The following is a 21,990-nucleotide window of genomic DNA, read 5'->3' as shown; positions in this document are numbered from 1 at the left end:
CCTCCGCGCCCCCTCCGCCCGCGGAGGCGCCCGGCCCGCGCCGCCTGCTTCCTTCCGAGTGCTCTAAACTGTGAAACGCTGCAGCCCTTCTCGGCAGCCCCCTGACCTGCAGCAGCAGCACCGCTGCCTGCCCCGACAGGAGGAGGAACGGGGGCGTCTTCTTCTGAAGCCTCAGTCGGTTTGGGTCACTCTTAACCTGGGATTTTTCTCTTTACCATCCATAATAGTGAGTAAACTTAACAGGCCTTTTTGGCTGTATCTATAGAGGTGACATCTGTAAACTGTATGGATTGATGTACTGTAACAGGGGAGCGTCTCCCAGTAACTTCCCCTAATGAAAAAAGCAAACGAACGTGCGTCGCTCCTAAGTTTGTTAGTCCGTTTGTCCACTGCACTTAGAAAAAAAGATCTGTTAAACACATCTCCAGTAGGATTTTTGGGCTCTTACATCTCTGCTAGAGAGTAGACCAACCTGCAAGTTGTGTGTTAAATAGAGCACACACCTAGTGAGTCTGCAGTAAGTGCAAGAGTTTGTGCCTATATAAAAGGAGTAAAACAAGCACCTGTGTAGGGTATTTACAGCTGTCTACAGGCAAGTGTTAGCGGAGAGGTCTCGTTAGTCTGAATGCGGGGMACCTGTCGGGTCACAGGCATGCCGAGTCAGAAATGGCTGTTTTGCAATATGACTGTCAGGATTCACGGTTTTAAAGTAAGCAATCTGTGCGTTTTTAATGTGTTGTAAAATGTGTGGTACTTGAACAGGGCTCGTGTGAGACTGTATTGATACTTGGTAGTTTTTGGTAGCTCCTGGGAAGATAATCCAAGTTCCTATAGGACAGTTTTAAAAGGCTTCTTAACAACATGGTCGTGTTAGGGAAGTTCTATATAAATTAGACTATATCGTCATGACACAGAAGTACTGTATGTAACTAATACAACGCAGAAATTCTCTAGCAGAAAAAAAAAAGACCTCATCTTGTGAACAAGATCTGTCTTGTGAGGCAGTGCAGATAAAGAACAGACTGCTTCTCTCACTTACAAAGGATGCTGAATAAGAAACAAATGTGTACTGCTTCAAATGTGTTATGTTTCCTAAACACCATTGGAATATGCTTATAGACAGTGAAGTGGCTTGGTTCTCTGTGAGTAAAGAGCCYATATTCCTGAGGCAACGCATAGCCGTGCTCGTTCCTGTGCATTTCTGGACAGAGTGGAGGTGTTGCAGCTCCTGATGCTATGCATTGGGTTGCAAAATTGACTTTTCTTTCTCTGTGTTCAGGTATTTCTTTGCACAAAGGTGARAAGAGGTGTAGGTTATACAAAAATTTAGATGTGGTAGTGGTGTCACAACTATGCTAAACTCAATAGTTGGCAAAGAGAATACATGGCAAGAGCAAGCCTCTGTTACTCCAGCTTCAGAACTGGAACAGTGGGTGAGATGAAGGTCTTAACTCCAAGCGATTTATGAAAAGGTCAGTCAGAAAATTAAGATGCAAGTACTTGCAGTGCAGGTATTAGTGAAAACCTGCTACTCAGCTGAAGTATTTTCAGATTGTGACTGACAGTGTAAATGCGGAACAGGATGCATAGTGCAGCTGTCTTTGCTATCACTGTATCTGTTCCCAAAGGTTAGGTGTGTGCATGCTTACAATTCTGAAGGTGCCCTGTAAAAGATACRTGCAGCTTGTTACACTTTCTCTCCCCCTTCCCTGCACGCACACTAGGTGCTRTTGTGCTGTTTCTTCAACTTGTGTTCAGTGGTGACACACTGAAACCGCCTGGCTAGCAGCTTGCTGCCTGTTTCATCTTTGATGGTCTATACACTGCAGTTGCTGACTCTGCAGTAATGTTGCACCACAGGTTACTTCTAGCTCAGAGGACAGATCTAGCAGAATATTGAAAGTGTGGTTTTGGTGTAATCACATGTGATTACATCTAAATTAAATATTGGACAAATTGCATTGCCCTACAGGGTTCTGATATGACTAAAGTTTATGTATATTCTGTTATCTGTATTTATTTAAATTACTGGCCTTACCTGAAGTAGAACAAGTTAATAGTGTTATGTAGTGTAAAACAGCGTACATACTCAAAAGAGCAATGACTGGAATCTTGCATCAGTATGGTGCTCAACTCATCTGCTTCCTAAGTGATTGGGTTACTTCACAGACAAAAGACCTTATCCTTATGAGCACTGTAAAACCAATATTGACAAAGGAGAGTGACCTGGAGTCTTTTCTGGCTTGTTTGTTGTCAAAAGTGTCAATGAAGTGCTGTTTGCAGAGACTTCATTGCTAATGGGTACATGAGAGGAAGACCATGATTTAATTTCTCCTGTCTCCTCTCCTCACTGCTCCTAGTCCACCAAGTTTCTGTTGAATAGAAACACTTGTTTTGGCAATTTGTTCTGGCAAAGCTTCCATTAGCTTTAATGGTATCAGGAGCAGCAAACAGGGATTGGAGGGGGTAGGGTGGTGATTTTTTTAGGGGGGAGGAAAAACAGAATTCTGTCAGTACTTTTAGAATTAACTCTTACTAGTATGATTGTAAGCATATTCTAATGATATTTAGGAAACATATTTAAAGCAGTATGTGTTTCTTTTTTAATGCATTGCCCTCTATAAGTGAGAGTATTCACATCAGCATACTCAGTGAAATTTCAGCTTCAGGTGAAAAATAATAAAACTCAGTTTGTTAGCACTGTGGGGCAGAACTCGCCGAGTGCCCGTTCTGTGGCTGTAGAGGCCCATGTGCAGTGTGGATCAAAAGCTTTTTCACCGGTGTTAGACTGTGCACTGGGGCCCAAGGCTGAGTGAAAGGTGATGGGAGGGTTACTTCAGTGTCCCTCTCATGTTTCAGTCCACCTATTTGCTGGACTTAGGATATAGCTTGAGATGAGTGATGTATTGAGGTTTAATCCTTAATTTAGTTATAGGGTCACAATGAGCTCTCGGTTACAGCTGGGTAATTCTATCAAAATCATTGGTTTTGCAGGAGTGTAACAAAAGGCAGACCCTCTTGTAAACTTGAGTAGCAGATAAGAATGGTTTAACTTTAGTACTTCTGTCATTAAACAATATAAAATTCAATGTCTGCTTGTTGCTTGCTTTGTTCAAAACCATGTTTTCCCCATAAGCATTTCTCTCTGCCTCACTTCCTTTTTATCTCCTCTGGGGTTTTGTGCYGTTTTGCTCCATTGCAACTGTAAGCTTTTTACAGCATGTATTGTGTCTTTCCTTGCATCATGTAAAGCACTATGTGCACCTATGGTGCTATATGCAAGTTAAAACTTCATTGCAAACATTAGCTCAAATTTTGATGTTGCAGAGTTAAAGATCTGTAAGCCAGAAAATGTGAGATTTAGGGTTGCACAGACTTAGTTTTGTTTGTGGTGTGAGACATTGTTTTCCCTGAATGAATCAAAGATTTGCAGGGAAAAATAGTACATGAGCTTAATAGTTAAACTGCAAACATAAACAAAGCATAGAGAGCTTAATTCGTACGCTGTTTTAAATGYACTCTTGCCTAATCTTAAAGATCTTGACTTCTAACCCAGATAACCTCCTTGCAAATTTTTTTAGTAAAACAGTGTTATATACAGGTGTAACAAACTTCTCTTGTTTGCCTTATAACAAACCTGTAAATGGGTATTTGAAACTTTAGTGGTAATTTCTCTTTCAGGTAATTGCCTTACTTGATAAGTCTGTTATCTTGTGAATGAGGAAGGACCTTTGTGGTCTCTTCTCTGTCCAGGAAGACAAGTGAAGTCTGAACTACTTCATCCTCCTTTCTACTCTCTGCCCTGCCACTCTGCTTTTTTGCTTCAGCAACCCATAGGTGCTCCTTAGTACGTTGTCTGTCACTGTACTGTCATGGGGCAAGCTCAGCCATCATATATGTGGGGTTCCTGTTCAACTGGTATTTTTACAGACCGCTAAATACATATTTTGACAGGCCACCAAATGTCTAATTAACGAAATAAGCAGGTATAGGAATATAGTTCAGTTTAACTTGAGTGCCATGAGACAAAGAAAGAGCATCTCTGCTGTTTCAGGGATCTTCAAAGACTACCTGCAAACGAGGCAAGTGTCGAAGCTCTTCCCCCCYGCCCAAAAAATAAAATAAAATAAAAAGAGTGCAAAACTTTCCACTACAAAGTGTTACATGTTGGTATTTTAAGTGTTCCTACCAGTTTTTTCTACTAAGAGAAAATGAAAATTTTCTCAAAATACAATTTTTATCGAAGTTGATGAGACTTTTAGTATTGATTACTACTATTTTTAGTATTTTTCCAGAAATACTTTTGTTCAAATCAACCAAATTTCCTATGGAAAAATGCACCGCTTGGACTACTGTTCCATTTGGCCAAAGACATGAGTTCAGAAAGACTTCTTTTTAAAAAGAAGTAAGGAGTTCCTTTCTGTAATAATTAACATTAACAAGCACCCCGGATACAAACATGAGGCATGTGATGTACCTCAGCTAGCAAACACTCCGTATTTTTTTTCCCACCATGTAATAGCCACGTGGATTTTACAACCCACATCTAATAAGTTATCACTTTCTTATCTGGAATGATAAAATCAAACTACTTTGAAAACAACTTTTTTAATAGGAAAGTGAGATATGAGTCAAAGATCGCGTGTTTACTTGCACAAATGTTTCAAAAAAAAACCCTTCAGTTTTCTTTTTTTGCTTGTGCTTATTTACGTATATTTTGCTTCATCTATCACCAGCTGCCACCTCCGGCAACCTGAATGTGCTCTTTCCCCTGCCCCTCCTATTTGGTTTTTGAAAGAAGGGCTTTCTGAGCAGGAAACAGTGAAGTAATTAAATAGAAATGTTGAACTGTGAAAGGTGTTATTTTTAGGACTAGCTCAAAAGGGCAAGTACTCCTTGGAGATGTTATAATACGTGGCCAGATTGTTTCCTCCAACTGGAGGAGCAATGCAAGACCTAGGAAGTGTCAAGGTTTATGTAGAAGTTTTTGACACGTTATCTCCGGGCAAGAAGGAATTCGGAGGGGGCTGCTGAGTGGGTGCAGCTTCTGAGCCTCTCAGCKCTTGGAGCTGCCTTGGAAAAAGCCTCGGCCTCCCCGGGGCTCTCCCTGTGCAGCGGTGTCTTCCTCGGGTCCCTTCCCTCCGAGCCGCGGGGGTGCCGGCTCTCTTCCCTGTGCTTGCATGGTGGTTTTTCTTAGGAATGCCATGCTGTTGGTTGTCGCGCGGATGCGGACCTGGCTAGCAAGGCTTAGGTCAGAGACAACAGCTGTTCCCTAGCTGCCCCCCGTGGTTGCCCTTGCTCCCCTTGTGATTCGGGTCCCAGGGTATGAGAAGTAGAGAAGTTAATGTGCTTCTGGGTAGAAAAGGTGCACAAACACATTATGGGCATGCTGCAGAGACATTTGTCTCTCCACTTGCCTTCCTTTTTTTTTTTTTTTTTTATTTTTTATTTTTTTCCCCTTCCCCTTCTGTGTTTGCTTGCTTCTCCACCTTTCAGCAAAGGGGAACATATGGCAGTGTGCTGTCCATCTGGTTGTGACTTACTGTGAAATCATTATGCAGGCAAATTTGGCCCCCATCTTGCATTTCTTATGTAGGTAAAACTGTTAGTAGAATGACAGCTTAAGTGTTTATTCTGCACTGTAAATGGGAGTGAAGCACAGAAAGTGAATACAAAGGGTGCTCTCTGTATATTCCCAGTCTTCTCCTACATTAACAAACACTCTATCCTAATGTTCGAAGTACAAAAAAAAAAAAAAATCAGATTCAATAAAAGATGAGTCCTGTCCCAGAGGATTTACAGTCTAAATTATCTTTTAATTAGAACAATGAGATTGGTGATAGGTGCTTAGGAAACCTTAGTTATATAGTGTGTGTATATATATATAAAATTAGAAATTCTGCTGCTATTTCTTCTTCCCAGCGTGAGCCTATAATACAATCATTTTTTTAAATACCATTTTTTAAGATGCTAAATAATTCTTCAGTACTTATTTCCCTTTGTAAATGATTAAGTGTAAGATGTGTAAGAATCTGTTATTTGGAATCCTGTGTACTTTGGGTATTTTCAGATATTCCTGTTCATAATCTATATGTTAAGAATCAGCACTGTGAAAGAGAAGGCTGATTGACTTTGGTCGCAGCATAAGCCTATGTATATATCTTTTTTTCCTTGTCATCTGGCTGCAGATTATTACCACTGAAATTGTAATAATCTAACTGTCTTTTAATAACTAGGATATACTTGTATTATATTATTCTTGGATCTTAACTTAAGATAAGAATACATCCAGAATTAATTTTTTAAAACAACTTATTATATACATCTGACAGGTAACCTGTGTGCATTGTCTGCTTCTTCAGTTGTTAGCTTGTTTTTCCATATAGCCATGTAAAAAATGTAGCGTTTTTTTTAAACTGGGAGGTACAGTTATAAAATAAGAAGGTGAGTGGGAGAATCAGAAGGAAGCAATTTACCTGAAACAACTGTGTTGTTTGCATCAGGGATCCTTGTTTTTGATATTGTGCCATGCATATTTATTATGTAGGACAGTGATGCAGTGACCTCTCACTGTGATACAAAGCTGCCTGTGGTCTAGTAAGAATGGCTTTGGCTTTGGGGAGGAGATTGGCTAGAGTTTAATTTCACTGTTTTAAGATTATTATTTTATTTTGAACAGCAACACAATCAAATTCTTAGTATAACTTTGAGAATTCTTGCTTTTTTTTCCTGAGTGAATTTTAAAGACTGTAGATTTCTTCCTAAAAATACCTCCTGTACTAAAACAGATAATTGAAAAGTTCATGTTAAGCTTTCTAAGAAAATCTGAATTAGAGACCTACTGTACAGTGTTTTTGAACAGATACTCTAGTATATCTTCTGTGCCTYTTTAAAAAGGAAATCTAACCTTTAGTATACAGCTGTAAAACTAGGCTACCCAGTGGGAATACTGATCCATGTTTGAGAGAACAAAATATTTAATGGCTTTTATTATGGTCTAATGGCAGCTCTGTGCTATCTATTGGTGATCTATAGCTGAATATCTGTAGTAGTATCACGGGGCAAAGCCTGCTCTGCTACCTGAAACAGAATAGTGGGTCTGTTAATTTCTTGCTGAGCTGGATCTTGTAGTATTTTGGATGAAGCTAATTCTTATGATGAATGTTGAAGGCTTCTGCTCCAGGGACTCTTACAACCCCTTGAATATTGAGCTAGGTACTGCCCAGTTGTAGTTCAAAAAAAACACCATATGCTCTTTCTTGATGAAAAGCGCTCTTCAGCAATTCCCTGCACTCTTCTGAAGTTTGGGAGCTATGGAAAGAAACTTAGTACTTTCAGTGGCTCGGTGTTGCATCCAAACTGAATGCACTGTTTTCTTCTAAAGCTTAGATAAGATTTTTTGCTTTTGAAGAACTTCTTTGAGTCTAAGATAATTTCCCTTTTTGTGGGGAAATGGGAAAGGATTGGCATCAAATTAGTTGATAGCATGCTGAGGCTTGCATATGAAAGCCTGGGATGCAGTGAAGGAGCAAACAAAGAATAATTGATTATTCATGTTTGACGTATTTGGAAGTAAGGCCCGTTCTCAGAGCGACTAGCTGGAATCTGCTAATGTCTGATTATTTGCTAGGTTAAATGGAGTAAGTAACTGCTTCTCTAGTGAGAAATGATCTGCATCCTCACCTAAAAAGCACTGTTAACTCTCACTTTCACAGACAGTCTCAGCAGAGAGATTTAATAGATTGAGTGAACATGTGAAGTGAGTGAACATGTGAAATGAGCTTTCTTTGCTTTACAGCTTCAGATAAAGGGTGAGGTATGTGAGACAAATTGGTTSGAAAGTATGGACTTATGCAGTGCACTTTGCAAGGAGAGGGAGGATGTTATGGCCCTAGTGCCCGTGTATTTCGCAGGCTTCAAAATTTACTGTTAGCTGACCTTAGGGCAAAACAAATTCTTGTTCACTCAAAAAATTGAATGCATAGATAAAATTTTTACCGAGATAAAATCACTTTAAAATGCATTCACTTTTTGCATTGTTAGATGTGTGGGACAGGAGTGCTCTCCCCAGATGTCCAGCATAATGAAATCCTTATCCTGATTATGATCCTTTCATAAAGCAATAGAGAATGTTTTATCGTATGAAGACAAAATCAGAAAGCTAGTGTTCAAAACACTGAATTGTAAAATGGTCAATTTGGCATCAAGAACAGATGATGGTGATATTTTGCTCCCCTAGGAAGACATTTGATCTTGGGGTATACCCTGATTTTATTTCTACCATTTATTAAAGCATTTCATAGGCTGCAGTAGACTGTTTTGCTGTTAGTTTGAATGGATATGTAAAGCATACTGCATGAACAGCATTTGGCAGAAGAACAGTGTATCTGAAACCTTTAATTACATGCTGTAGGCAGCTCTGTCTAGGTCAGAAGACACCATATTATCAAGTAATATTGTAGGCATTCAGAACTTGCACAGTAGCTTGATTATGCATTGAATAATTGATCTTTGTTAAGCAGATAATGGTAATGTTTGCCTGTAGAGCCTAGATTTGAAGTGTATGATTTGGGATATTCATGTTTTAAATAATCCGTTATCCAGTTGATGTAAGAACTAAATAGAGCAGAGTTTGGTAAGAAATTTCTGTAGCGGCAAAGATTGCCTGTTCTGCCATGCATGTCACACTTCCACTTTCTGTATGTTTTGAAAGTATTTAAGAGTTCATTGCTTTATTGAATTTCATTYTGTATGTGCGTTTGCCTGCAGCAACACTTAGGACCACACAGATTGTTTAAACACAGCTGAGGGAGGAGGAAATAAATAAGTAGAAGCCCTGAAGTATAAAACAGCAATGTTTAGGAACTTCCCAAACTGCTTGAGGGCAAAAAGGGAGGAAAACAACTTGTGAAGGAGAGCAAGTTTATGATTAAGGCACAAAAATGGGAGCTACAAGAGAAATAGTATGTCATTCTCTGTCATATGCTGTACTTTATAAGTCATTATGTGGTATCTTTGAAAAGAMGTGCTTCAAGATCCTAAGGTGAAAAAATAGGTAATTATTGGCTGCAGTGTCAATGACTGATAATTTTTGCAGGTATAGCAGAGTATGACAGTTTTGAGGAGAGTTTGCAAGATCYTCTGGGCACGTGAGTTCCTGCTTGGAGGTATCAGTTTGGCAATGTCCCCAGTTGCTTTTTTTCTTCTAACATGGCTGGGGAACGGGTGATGATGGACACTCTTCTCTGGACTTCATCTGCTTAAAAGTCAAGCATCTTGTTTTCTTTTTCCCAAGCTGCAGTTTAAGGGAAAAGCAATAAAGTGATAAAACAATTGCTTTACAGGACAGCAAAARTGATCAAACCTGCCTAAAATAGTGGTTCTGTAGTACTGAGTCCAGCAGATTTAGAGACATGCACTCTTCTGTATCTGTGACTGTTCAGCCTGCAAAAGATCAAGCCTGCCTGGCAGTGGAGGAGTTGCATTTCAGTATGAGCTATATACCCGTTTCAGCTGGGATCAGCACTCTTTGCCTTCCCTAAGGAGATGGCAGTGATTGTAGCATTTATCATACATAAAGAAATGTGGCTCACTGTATATAGCTGCCAAAAGACATCTGAAAAATGGGGACAAAAAGCAGTGTCCAGGATCTCAGAAACCCTTTAGCTGACAGAGCTGATAGTGAATTAAGGAGATCGCTTCCTCAGGGCTTACCCGAACTCCGCTTCTAGTAACAGCAATAGCTGTGAGCTGGGGTAGTTTTGGTAGCATGCCTGTGAAGGAATCAGCTGGGAGAATTATCTGAAATGCTGGTCTAGTGGTCTGCGTGTGAAACTACTGACCCGTCCTGCAAAGTAGCTGTCCTCTATGCTAAAACCAGTTCTTGTTCACAGATAAAATTCTGTGGCCAACATTAAAAATGATTACTGGAAATGGAGCAGAAATGATGGGCAAGAGTAAATTTTGGGGTTCAAGGAAAAATCCGAAGGCATACTGGTGATCTTTCTTTCTTTTCTTTTTTCTTTTTTTTTTTCTTTTTCTCCTAAGAGTACGGAACTTTTCTGGATTATTTAGAGTTTAGAAAAGCACAGAATGTAATGCAGGTCCTGCTGCTGTCAAGCAGCTCTGTGACTGGAGCAGAGATGTGAGACCAAGGGCAAAAGTTCTCCCACAGTGGGAGAAAACTGAAGCAGACTGAAGTGTCAGAGCAGTTTTCCAAAGGAAAACTTTGAAAATTTTGATTTGGCTTGAGTCTTCTGTGCTTTAAATCCTAGTAAAGATGACAGATCAGTGCTTCTGACTTGGCAAAATTAAGATTGGTTTCTGAGAGATGCATCAAAACAGCCTCCGAGGCTGCTCTGGGGATGCTTACGGATGCTTACACACTTGCACTCCTATAACTATGCCTCTTTGCCAAGAAAGGGGAAAGAAAGGACTTGATAACGAAGATCAAAARCAAAAATGATATATCAAGATGCAGTGTATGACCTGTTATTTTCTTCACTTCTCTGCTATTGGTAATCAAGCTACATGGTGCTTAATTTCTAATGACTTTCCTTGAATCTGGCTAAGCGTTCTCTCCTGTTCACCTCTGAAGGGCCTATCTGCAAGGATTCTTGTGACTTGAAGGAGGAGGGATGTGTGTAGCTACAGCTRTGGAATATCCACTGTGGGCCCAGCTCTCTGCTGCTCACCTGTCATTTCTTTGGATTTCAGTGGGATTCAAGTCCCATTTATTGTTGATTTAACTGTATGGCTTGTACGAGGGGAATGACACTGTTGTATCTAAGCTTAGATTTTGGCCAGTTTGTTAGTGTTTCTTGTTGATTTCAGTGAATGGATGAATTGTATTTTTGAACTAGCTCTCAGGTCTTTTTCCCCAGACTATAATTTTTCATTTTTTTAATTGTAACTGAAGTGTTGGAGGAAACCTTTTATGCTTAAAGTATTTAACAAATTAAAATTTATTAACAGTGTTATACCTTGCAGTCCATTTGTCTGGAAAATCCTACTGCATGTTTTCCTTCAATAAGCAGGTAAAACCTCCTGCTTTTCTGTTTTTATGCAAATTTCTATACCACATTCACTGAAAAAAATGCACAGGTCAGGTTAGAAAAAGCATGTTTGCTGTATAGATTTTTTTTTTTTTTTAATTTTTATCTAGGGTGTGTGCATGTATACATGGGTATCCTGTGGTTTGCGTGCTCTTAGAGTTCTCATTAAGGTCATCCTGCTGCAGGGACACAAGCTTGATTCATACTTTAACCTAATCCTCTGGTACAACTTCTCATCTCACTGGTTTGCTGTGATATTTTTATGCTAACCATAGCACACGACTATAAGGAGAAATATTCTTAAGATGTTCTTTATCAATTGCCCACAAACTGTTAGTATTCTGGCTTTTCTCCCCCTTTGCTCTGTGACCAGTTGTTTCTATTAGCTGTTGATGGAGCACAGTTTCAGAACATCTGGACTGTAAAATGCACCTCTTGAACTTCCATTGATCAGTTCCTTGGGCTGTCAGCCATGAGGTATATTTTTGGATACTTGCAGCAAATCTTATTGCTTTGAGGAAATCCAAATCCATTGTAGGGGAAAAATTTTGAGTTAAATAATTTGCTGCTGTGTTGCAGATTGCAGTTTGTGTAGTTATACCTGAGTGGGCTTCAAACTAGCCAGCTTGGCAACTAGTATCAAAGTCCGGTGGCAGAAATGCTCGCTCCCTGTGAGCTGCTGTAATCTTTCTCTCTAATCCTAACAACTATTGGCCTCATGCTTACAAGAGCAAAGGGAGGTACAGTAATTTGGCATAAAATGAATAAGTTGACCCCTTACATGGATGCAATTTTGCGTGCTACAATTACGTATAGCACAGATATTCCTTGGGATTTTTGAAACGGAGCATGCTGTGGCTGGAAGGAGGAGGAATTAGTTCTGCCCAATGCGTGTGTGCATTGTCTGCCATCTGCAGCAGCACGGGTTAGTGGTAAACTGCTTTAAAAGTGTGCAGCTGCCTGAATTGGTCTAAACGCTGCTTATGTTAATCCCATCGGAATGGGAAACGTTCTGTTCTTGGATAAGGGCGCTCTGTGTTTTGGCCTTCTTGTCCTTGGCAGATTTATTTTTCTAGCCTATTGGATGCTGCCAATCGCTTCTCATTTCGTATTCCCCGAAGCTCACTATATTTGGTTTGGGCATCTATCTATTTGCGCTTAGTAGTGGAAGGAACTACTGTGTTACCAGTTTAAGGAATGGTAGTGTGCCTTTAAGAAAAATAATCCACTAGCAGAATCGTTTTTGCAAAAACTTGTCCTTAATTCAGCACATCAGTTCTCTTGTTCTGAAGCATTCTCTTTCTCATGCTGCCTGTCCTTCCCTTTTTCCTTAAAAGCTCCTATTTTCAGTATGAGAAGTATGATAATTCTGTTATACCCACCTATATTTATGAGATATTTGGCATACATTGGTTAAAAACTGTGTGATCTTACTACTGCAAACATTGTCTCAGATTAAGTACTTAGCAGGGCTTATGTCACTTTAGAAAACACCTTATAAAACACCTTATAAAACACCTGTCTGAGTAGTGTATTAAAAAAAAAAAAAAAAGCATGGGCTAATTTTTCTTGCCTTGGTGGCATATTCACTTCTAGGACCTTAAAGAGCATACACTTCTGATTATCATCTTGGTATTTTTCTCCTCTTAATCTTATGTGAAGTTTGCAGTGGATACTTTTGACAATTCTTGCTGAGAACAGATGCTTGATACCATCTGCAAGGTTTCTTTCCTGTGTGTTTTCAAGTGTTGTAAACTAGCATCAGATTGTGAGCTGTGAACTGTCAACATGTTTGAAATCAATATATTGAAAGTGGAAGGAGTAACGCAAGGGGATAACGTAGTTTTAAGGAACTAGTGTTTGAGAGCTATGCAGAGTAGAAATGAATGATCACAARATTTGGCACCTTAAAACTTCTCAGCAAGCAGTTTGTCTTGTTTGTACTACTTCAGGGTCAGGTGCAGCAAGTCTCTGACCTGAGGCCAGTGTAACCTTGCTTCCTTACAGATATTCATGTTTTATTGGAAAAGTTGTATTGATTTTTTGCAGTCTCTTATTTCTCATTCAAACAAGACTTAAACAAAATTACTTTTATTTTTGGAAGATTTTTATATATATATATATTTTTTTAAGAAAAAAGAAAAACAAAAAACAAAACCTCACACTCTACGTTTATAGTACTGGAGACTTTGCTTTCCTTTGGGAAATGGTATCTTTCACTGATTGAATGCCAGACCAAAAGTCAAAATCCTGAGTTCCAATCTGGATTCTGGTGCTGATGTCTCATGTGGCCTTCAGTGTAGGATCTAGTTCAGGACTGTACACTCCTTACAGTTTACTTCATTTTCATTGGCAGTGCCTTTAACTTGAGGTCGACAACTAATTCAGCAGCTGATGATTGGTTCGGAGGGGTTAATCCAGTGTTAATGTTAACATCTTTCTGAAGAATTTCCAATGGTTTGACTGACACTTCATGTTTTTAATCTGGAAGCTAATATAGATCTAACTTTCTTGCTCTCATCAATCTGTCTTTGGATGCTTTATTCTGAGTTTTCTACTTCTTGATGTTAATGGTTCAGTATTCTAGTAAAGTTGCTGCAACCAAGCTGAAGTAGAAAGTTTAATCAGAGTCTGGATTTGTAGCTGTAACAGACACAATTTGGTTTTGAACAAGAGACTAGTGAGTACTTCTAAGATTTAAGAGCAAGGATGTGTTTTATTTTTAGCTTGGTATTTGTTAAACATTTTGGGACTTGCATTGCGGTATGAATCCTGAATTCCAGGATACCTGAACTCGAGGGCAGCAGTCTGTCGCATGAACTGGTTTGTTGTATTGCATTGCTCCAGAAGCGACTAATGTGTGAGGTAAGTGTTCATGGAGTAATTTTCTCTCTCCTTTAATGACTGAATTGCAGCTACTTAATATACACCCAAAACCAACCCAGTCCAATTCAAAGTTAGTGCCAGCTTTTTAGAGTGAGAATAACTTTTCTCAACCAGCATATCTCCCCAGTTCTGTATCTGTAATGGAACAGTTGTGGTCCTGTATTTAAAGAGTGACCTAGAAAATTAACATGTATGGCCTTTAGTTGAAAATGCATGTGGGATTTTTATATTCTGTTTCCTCCCATTTCTGTTTTTCTTCTGTTAAATATCTGGGTAGCACAATCACTCCAAATTTACTTTTGGAAAGGCCAAAGAAGTTGAAGCCAGCTCTTTCTTTGCAGTGTTTCTGGTGTTTTCAGTGTCACTTCAAGCAGACCTGCTGTGAAATTAGGATCTTCTGGGTTTTACTAGATGCATCAGTCACTAACCCTTATCATATTGTCTGCACTGTATTTAAGTATATGTTCACAACTTCTCTAAGACAAAAGTACTATTTTTTCCTTAAAGGGAGAGCTGTGGGCTGGGAGATACAGGGCTAGATCTACAGAAGTGCTTGGGCACCTGGGCATGCAGGCACTGAAATCCAGACAGCTGAAGAAGCATCATAAAATAAAGATTTCTATCGGGATCGTAGCATGAATTTTATATGCCTCTAATGTATCTAAGTATTGTTCTAGTTTATTGCTTGGTGCTTCGCACTCCCCCATGTGTTCTACTGAGATCTTAGTTGATTAGTGTGGTCATGAAGTTAGGAATGATGGTGCTTGCTTTTACTGTCTGTCTTTAACGCCCTGATTCCAAGTGCATTAGGGAAGAACAAGGAAGTACAGAAGTAAATTTAAGTCTCCTGAATCCTAGAGTGCCATCCTCATGGGTTTACAGGATGTATTTCCTGATATGTTGGCAGTACTACCAAAATTTTGGTCACTGTGAATGCTGTTTCAGTGTTCGTAGTGTTAAATTGCAGTGAGGTTAATTTTCTAGTGAGGAATAGGCTTCGTGAGCCCTTAATTCACAAGTTCTAATCACAAGTTTTTGTGTGATATTAACGCTATCCATGGAAGAGCGTGAGCTGACAGTAATCTACTTGCAGGAAGGAGAGTAGTTCATAGTGGGTGTTCCTGCACTCCTCTCTGAAACTTCTTCAGTAGTTTGTGGTACCATCTGTTTACTGAYCTGTCAAGAGGGTACCAACCCTGTCTCTTCTTGCAGGGCTTAATGGATGTGAGAGTTGGCAGGGATGGTGGTGATTTTTTATTTTTTATTTTTTTTAACTTAAAGGGGAGGAGGATTAATTAAGCATATTTACTCTCCAGAAGTAGTGTATTACATGAGCAGTAGCTGGAAGGATTTTAATATGTTTGTATGAATAACCAGATAGCTTCACCCTGCAGCAAAAGTCTGTATGTCTGCTCAGAGCAAATATTTTTCTATGTTTTCAGAAAGAATTCCTGTTAGGCACTTTCTGTATTCCATACAAAATAACTAATGAATCTGTTAACTCCAGTGAAAAAGTAATGAAAACCTGATTATATCCCAGTTAATGAAACCTAATGCTTACATTAAAATCTTGCAGAAAATCAATAAAATGGTTTTCATTGTTTTTTCTGCATAGAAGAATTTGAASTTCAAAGCTCTGAAACAGATGGTTAGGTACAAATAGTGACTGAAATTATTATTTAAAAATGAACTTACTGTTTTTTTTTTCAGTTGCAAAATACCTAATTTAAATGCATAATRTGAGGTAGAAGTAACAGCTCTTAATTCATGAGGTAGATCAGTTGTAGGCGTATATTGAGCCAGGCTTTGGGGGTGTTAGCACTTGGCAATAAGAGCTCTTCACCAGGACAATTCCTGGGATTTGGCTGCAGCGGGYGTCATGCCAGACCTTGTCCCTTCCCTGCCTGTGTGTTTTGTTGCTGTGCTGCTTTTGCAGAACCTGTTCATGTTTTTGTTGCTTTTCCTTTCCTCTTTATTTGGTAGAATCAGGGAAATTTATGCTTGCCCTTGCAGCATGATCACTTTTTGCTGCAGGGCAAAGAGCAAGCACTTTCCGTCCTGTTTCCAGCTCCCATGGGAAGAATTGCTCCCTTCGGTGTGCTGTGCTCAGGGACATTCCAGGTGAGCTCCAGATGTGCGCTAGCCACGTGTCTGCTCTGTAAGGTGGTCTCTCACACCTCAGTAAGAAGTGTGAAGGGGAGTTGCACAGGTTTGGCCTCTAAATACAGAAGTTATGAAATTACTGACCAATTTATACAACTGCCCTGGCAGTGCTGCTTTCTTCCAGAGTGTATGTAGGACTGTCGGGGTTGGGCCTGCTTGCTTGCAACTTTATAGAGTCCCTCACTATCAGTATTTTGGGGCAGAAACCTGGCCTTTAGCATGTAAGGGTGTACTTCATTACTTGCTGAGGGAGCCAGAGTTATACAGTTAAATGCACTAACCACATATTAAAACAATTAATAACTATCAGTTCATTGTATACTACTATAAGGCAATCAAATCTTGTGTTTTAGGCTGCAGGTGGTCAGGAAAYGATTTTTCAGCTGTGAACAGTGCAATTGTTGGGTCCACAAGCACTGTGTGAAATAATTTTACTTTTTTTCTGACAWACTGGATGGGAGGTGAATTGATTTTGATTAACCATCGGATTTTGATTGACCATCGGATCCAGCAGAGTAAAGTTCATTCTGTAACATCACCAGGATGAAATATTGCAGCTATCTGTAAGTCTGCAATCTGAACAGCTGGGCTACTTGTTGCCAGAGTGAATCTACAAGGAGTAGGTTTGTGTTTGGGAGACCAATGCATTTCACTGTAATAGGCTGATTGTTATATGCTTGCCTTTAAGATACACACGTGAATCTTGTGATAAAATCATGTGAATTAAATGTGTTTTGTCTAGAAGGTTGCCCCCAGTATTTATGAAGAATGACAAAACCTGGATATTTCTCAAAAGTGTTTGTAGTATATTGGGTTCTTAGAGTATCTTACTTCCAGATACTGAATTTGACTTGTATAATGACTTGAATGGATTTAGTACCACTCTGCTTGAGTTCTGTTTGCTTCTGTGCTCCTGATTTGGGAAGAGATGCTGAACACTTACTGGTCTAAATAACTTTCATTTGAGTGTTCAATCTGAAATAGGAATACATTTATTGGCCTTACAGAGCTATTAATGGCAAGATGCATTCAGAKCCTCAGCTCTAAGGAAATAAGTGCTAAGTTTTYTTTGTTTGTTTTTTCTGTCTTTTTTCTGCTTTTGTTTTAGTGCACTGAATCTCTTGTATTTTGACTGACATTAACTCCTCTGGAAAATTAGAGATTAGCATTAAGACTTTCTTTAAAAAGTCTTAATCCAGAATCTTTCAGGTCTAGGATTCTTAAAAACATAAGGATTTGTAATTTGAAGAAAGTATGAAGGCTGAAAAAGGCTACACTGTAAGGGTACGTGAGAGTACATTACTCTGAATATGGGCAGATACTCAAGCTTGTGTTTGTTAGAAGGTTAGTGTACATGTAATTAACTCAAAGCTAATCAGATAAGAGCTGCCAGAACTTTGTGTAGGACTAAACATTCACTCTAGCATATTCAGAAATGTATGTATTGTTTCTTTTCTGTTCTTCTAAACATTGACTGAAGCTATCTTGCTCAGCTTGAAAACTAAAAAAAAAAAAAAAAACAATGATTGCAGGTGTATGGTTGGTGGCTTCTTGCTGCAGTTCCTGGGAATAAGAAAAGGGACCAGAAGCAAAAGTCGATTTCTAACTGACCCAGCAAACCAGATTTCTTTGAAAGTGAACTGGTGCTTTTAATAGTAGTACCTTTGGCTTTATGTGACTTAGCTAGGTTAGCATCATTCCCAAGCAYTTGAAATTCAGAAATTGAATTATTTTTAAGTAAACAAACATAAGCCAAACTTTATTTGCTGGGTTTCAAATGTGTAGTATTTTTTTAATATTTAATAACAAGGTTTATGCTTTGCTTCTCTTTTGAGAGTCAGGATTTGTGGAACAAAGTATCTTAGTTGGGGGAGATGTGTGTAGTATGAAGGATGTCCCAGTGAGCTCCTGCCCAGGTACTGGTTAAGCGTGAGGTGTKTAGCTTCCCAGACTGGAAAATCCAGTGGAACTGGATTGTCAGTGCCAGGCTCATTCCCACCAATGTGTGCAATGGCACATGACAAAGCTAATTCTGAGCTTTCCAGCTGTGAGCCCAGAAGCAGTGTCAATGCAGTGTCCTGCCTGAGCTATTCATCAAGTTCCACGGCCTGTGTTGGCATCCTTTTGCTGGGCTGTAAAGAGATCATCTCACTTAAACCCACCTCCAGTGCTTCTAATTTGTCCTGCTTTGTATAAGYAGATATACTTTTCTCAAATGCAAGTACTGTCTCCAGTAACTGGAGACTTGAGCAGAGCAGATGTTGAGATGAGCAATAAAATAGCATGAGCTGGCAGCCTTGTGGCTGTGCTCCTACCTGGAACACTAAGCAGTCTTTTGTGGTTTTCCTTCCTTTTAGGAGGCCCAAACCTTTGAAGATAAATTGGTAAACTGACCTTTTAAATATATAATTGCTCATTTTCCTGCATTCTCTGGAAGTAGGAAAGCCTTATAGAATGTTTTTTGTTTTCTCTTTTTTTTTTTCCACTTTAACTGCATGAGGAAGATATGGAGAAGAACTGTTGGGGTTCCACCAGTTTATTACAGCTAAATAAATTGCACTTCTAGACACAGAACAGGATGGCATTGACATGTTGAAAGCATCTCATGCTGGAGCATGTGTGTATGGCAGAAGCCTGTGCATAGACCTGCCACGTGTCCCCTTCCTTGGGCTCCCAGCAATGCTTGTGTTTCCCCAGTTCCTGGGTGAGGAGAAGACAGAGGGAAAGAGCCTCAGTAGAGTTCCTCTGTAATATCCCAAACAGCAGCTTCTCCTTTTTTTTTTTTTTTTTTTTTTTTATGCCTGGGAGCACCATGCACTGCACAACTGCAAGTTCCTTTGGAAGAAAGTGGGTTGGACTGTGCTCTTCTGGAGGCCTTGTATTGATCTAGTCCCCCTCTAGAAAGCAAATTTTCTGCTTCCAGCCAGTAGTATTTGACCTAGAGCCCAAAACTGCAGTGCTGAAAGTTCAAGATTCAGATACTGAACTTGGTGTATTGTGGAGAGATTATAAGAATTGTGTACTAGATGATTTTTTTCTGCCCATCTAAATGCCTCTRTAAGAAATATGAACTAGATTTATGATTGAGTCAGTTTTTAGTTATGTGATTACATATTGCCCTTTCTTCCACAGCTTTCTACTTAATTTCAGCCTAYAGGATTATCCCACAAGGAGGCAGAATTATGGCTGCATGAGCAAGTTCAAATCTGGCATTTCCTAATTTCTGAATACATGATTTTTTTTTCCAGTCTAGATACTTTTAGTGTGATAGAGGGCTTAGTGGCTCTTTCTCCTTTCTGTGATGTGATGCATTTGAAAACTTTTCTGTAGATCACTTCATAAACAAAAATGAAAAATTCAGTGTCCCTTTCTTCTTCCTTGAAATAATAATAATAAAAAAAAGCTCTTATCTTTTGTACCTCTCTTCTCTTCTGGAAATGCTGTAGCAACACCTTATTATAGCTATGAATGGAATTAGGAGCCTGCAGTGCAAACACAACATTTATCAAACATGCTTGATTTGACAAGGAAGTTAATTTGTTGCTTATGTTTACTATGTGGCATCTCAGTGTTCATAATCTTTTGTCAAATCAAACTCTTACGGTTTTCAAAACCCAATAAAGGAAGTGTTCCTTATCTACCTATGCAGAGCTAAATAAACAAATACTTTCTTAAATGGTTGGCCTAACTAACAGCAGGGTTGAGGGTTGGTTTAATCAAAAGATCTTAATTTTTTATTACAATGAACTTTTCCATTTAAAAAAATCAAATTGAAGGAAATGTTTAGTGGAAGTGAAATATTAAAATCCGAAGGCATAATTTTAACACTTTGGAGGGTCCCTACCTCCTTCCTGGCAGAATTATTTGTGTATTTCAATCCATATAGACTAACTTACTGAAACTTCATTTCCTTGGGGGTTTTACTCAGGTGCACATTCTCCATGGTGGTTGCATTCTAACCCAGGCAGAATACTTCAGGATGCACCAAAAGTACTGTTATATAATCAAAACTATTTTTTTTCCAAAACTTTAAAGTGTATCAGCTTAGGATGCATTTACTTGTGCCCTGCCTGTGCAAGCTGCAATAGAAAAGCTCAGTTTTCAATTTAAAAAAATCCTAAATACAATAGATTGTAAAATATGTTCCTTTGCCATCCTAGCATTAGTGAAGTGTTAATTTATGGGAGTCAGTGAGCAGCSACCTTCAACACAGTTGTAGGGCTGAATCTTTAACTGTGAGGGTTTTACAAAGAGAATAAGTCAGACCTGCAATGAGCTCTTGGCCAGCGTTGTGGCAATATGATGTTATGAGCAAAAAAACCTGAGTCTTCTCTGCTTACTGAAGTCCTGGAGGAGGGCCTTCTCACTTGAATTTAAATGGCCCTGTGTTCTCCTCTGGTGGTGCCGTGCGAGGAGGTGTTGGGACCTCTCCTGCTGGAGCTTTTCAGGGCTTCCCCTCAAATGTGCAGGTTTCTGGATTTCTGAAAATTGCACTTGGATGTATATGACCATTAGAACTTTCTAAATATGGGTATGTATGGATCTGGTTAAAACTGGGGTTGAAACAAGATTAGGAAAATCAGCCAGTTATCAGAATTGTCAGGTTGTCTTCATTACAGAACTCGTTTCAGTTCTGTAACGAAGATGACTTGCACTGGCAGAGATGAGTGGTGGTGTCATGTTCGTGCTGACCTCCAAGATGCCAACAGTGGGGATAATCACCAAAATTTTCAGCTAATCTGTGGGTCACCCAGGATTTCAGTGTAGCTGCCCCTGAAAACTCCTGAGGGTAATCTTGCTGATTAGATATTTCTCTTATTCCTATTTCAAAATTTCCCTTCTTTCTCTCTGGCTTCCGGGATAACTCCATGCCTTCCTTAAGATTACCCAGTAGGAACCTTAACACCTAGGAGCCTTAATAACCATCATTTCCATTTGAGCTTTACAYTGTAATTTTAATTTATAGACAGAAGTAACAGTAGCTTTTTGTAAMAATGAAACAAATCTCTTTCCCAGTGTCTATTAGATGTAGAATAAAAAGTTTGAATGATACAAAAAAGTTTGAGTGATACTGCCTCTACCCCTATGAAAAAAAAAMMWWAAAAAAACATTTTSTTTCCCCTTCCCAAACCTGTTAAACATTTTTAGGTTGAGTGCTTCCTCCAGTTCAGTATTGCCGGTGGCTGGAATTGGACACGCTATCTCGGGGACAATGCTGATATATGTAGACTTCTACCATGCTGTTTGTTCTTGTGCTTGTACCCAGTATCCTCAGTATCCTGCCCCATCTCCCTGCTGCCCTCTGCTTCGGGGGCTGTACTGTGGCTTGCATCAAGGAAGTAATTCTGCCCTTTTTTTAAAAAAAAAAAAAAAAAAAAAAAAGGGGGGGGGTGTGTGGGGGGGGGGGGGAATGAAATGCCAGATCAGTTCCCAGTAAGGGTCTGCGTGCAAGTGCCTGATGGTGGCAGGGCAGCTGGATGCCCAAAACCTGCACTGCAGCTGAAGGTGGTGTTTCCTCAGAGCATCTCCTGCTGGGTCTTCTCCAAGTGCAAACTGAGAGACCTCTCTGTTTCTCTAGGCTTCTGCTGAGGGGGTGTGTGGAAAAAATCTTTAGTTAGAAGAAAGGGTCARAATTTGGTTTTGTAACTACTTGTCAATGCAGAAACTCAGCCAGTTCTGTTTTGTACAGTAGCTTACAGCTTTGTGGCAGATACCTCTTGGAGAATGTGAGCAAATACAACAAACACACGCCTTCCAGCCGCGTGGTCTTGATACAACGTGATTTCAGCTCAGTCGAACAGGACACAAGTTAGCAGAGACTTGAGAAGAGAAAGTTTAAATTGAACTATCTTCCTACTCCCTCCTCATTTTTTTTTTCAGGCACACC

At 39.4% G+C, this 21,990-nt stretch overlaps 1 protein-coding gene across 3 annotated transcripts in view; it reads left to right on the top strand.

Annotated features, from left to right (window-relative positions):
* Positions 1 to 197: 197 nt before the first annotated feature.
* Positions 198 to 21,990, top strand: part of TMEM266 (transmembrane protein 266) — an 85,641-nt gene continuing 63,848 nt past the window's right edge. Inside the window, exon 1 of one of the 3 annotated variants that reach the window (XM_085303224.1) lies at positions 198 to 226. The gene's annotated coding sequence lies outside the window, so the exon portion shown is untranslated. The remainder of the gene's footprint in view (positions 227 to 21,990) is intronic. The other 2 variants (XM_085303225.1, XM_085303226.1) reach the window with 2 other exon arrangements.

The sequence above is a fragment of the Rhea americana genome, unplaced genomic scaffold (assembly GCF_003343005.1).
Source record: "Rhea americana isolate MKP2758 unplaced genomic scaffold, rheAme1 scaffold_2, whole genome shotgun sequence".
NCBI classification, from domain to species: domain Eukaryota; kingdom Metazoa; phylum Chordata; class Aves; order Rheiformes; family Rheidae; genus Rhea; species Rhea americana.
Note: the sequence above shows the minus strand (reverse complement) of the source record. Positions and strands in the feature narration are given on the sequence as shown.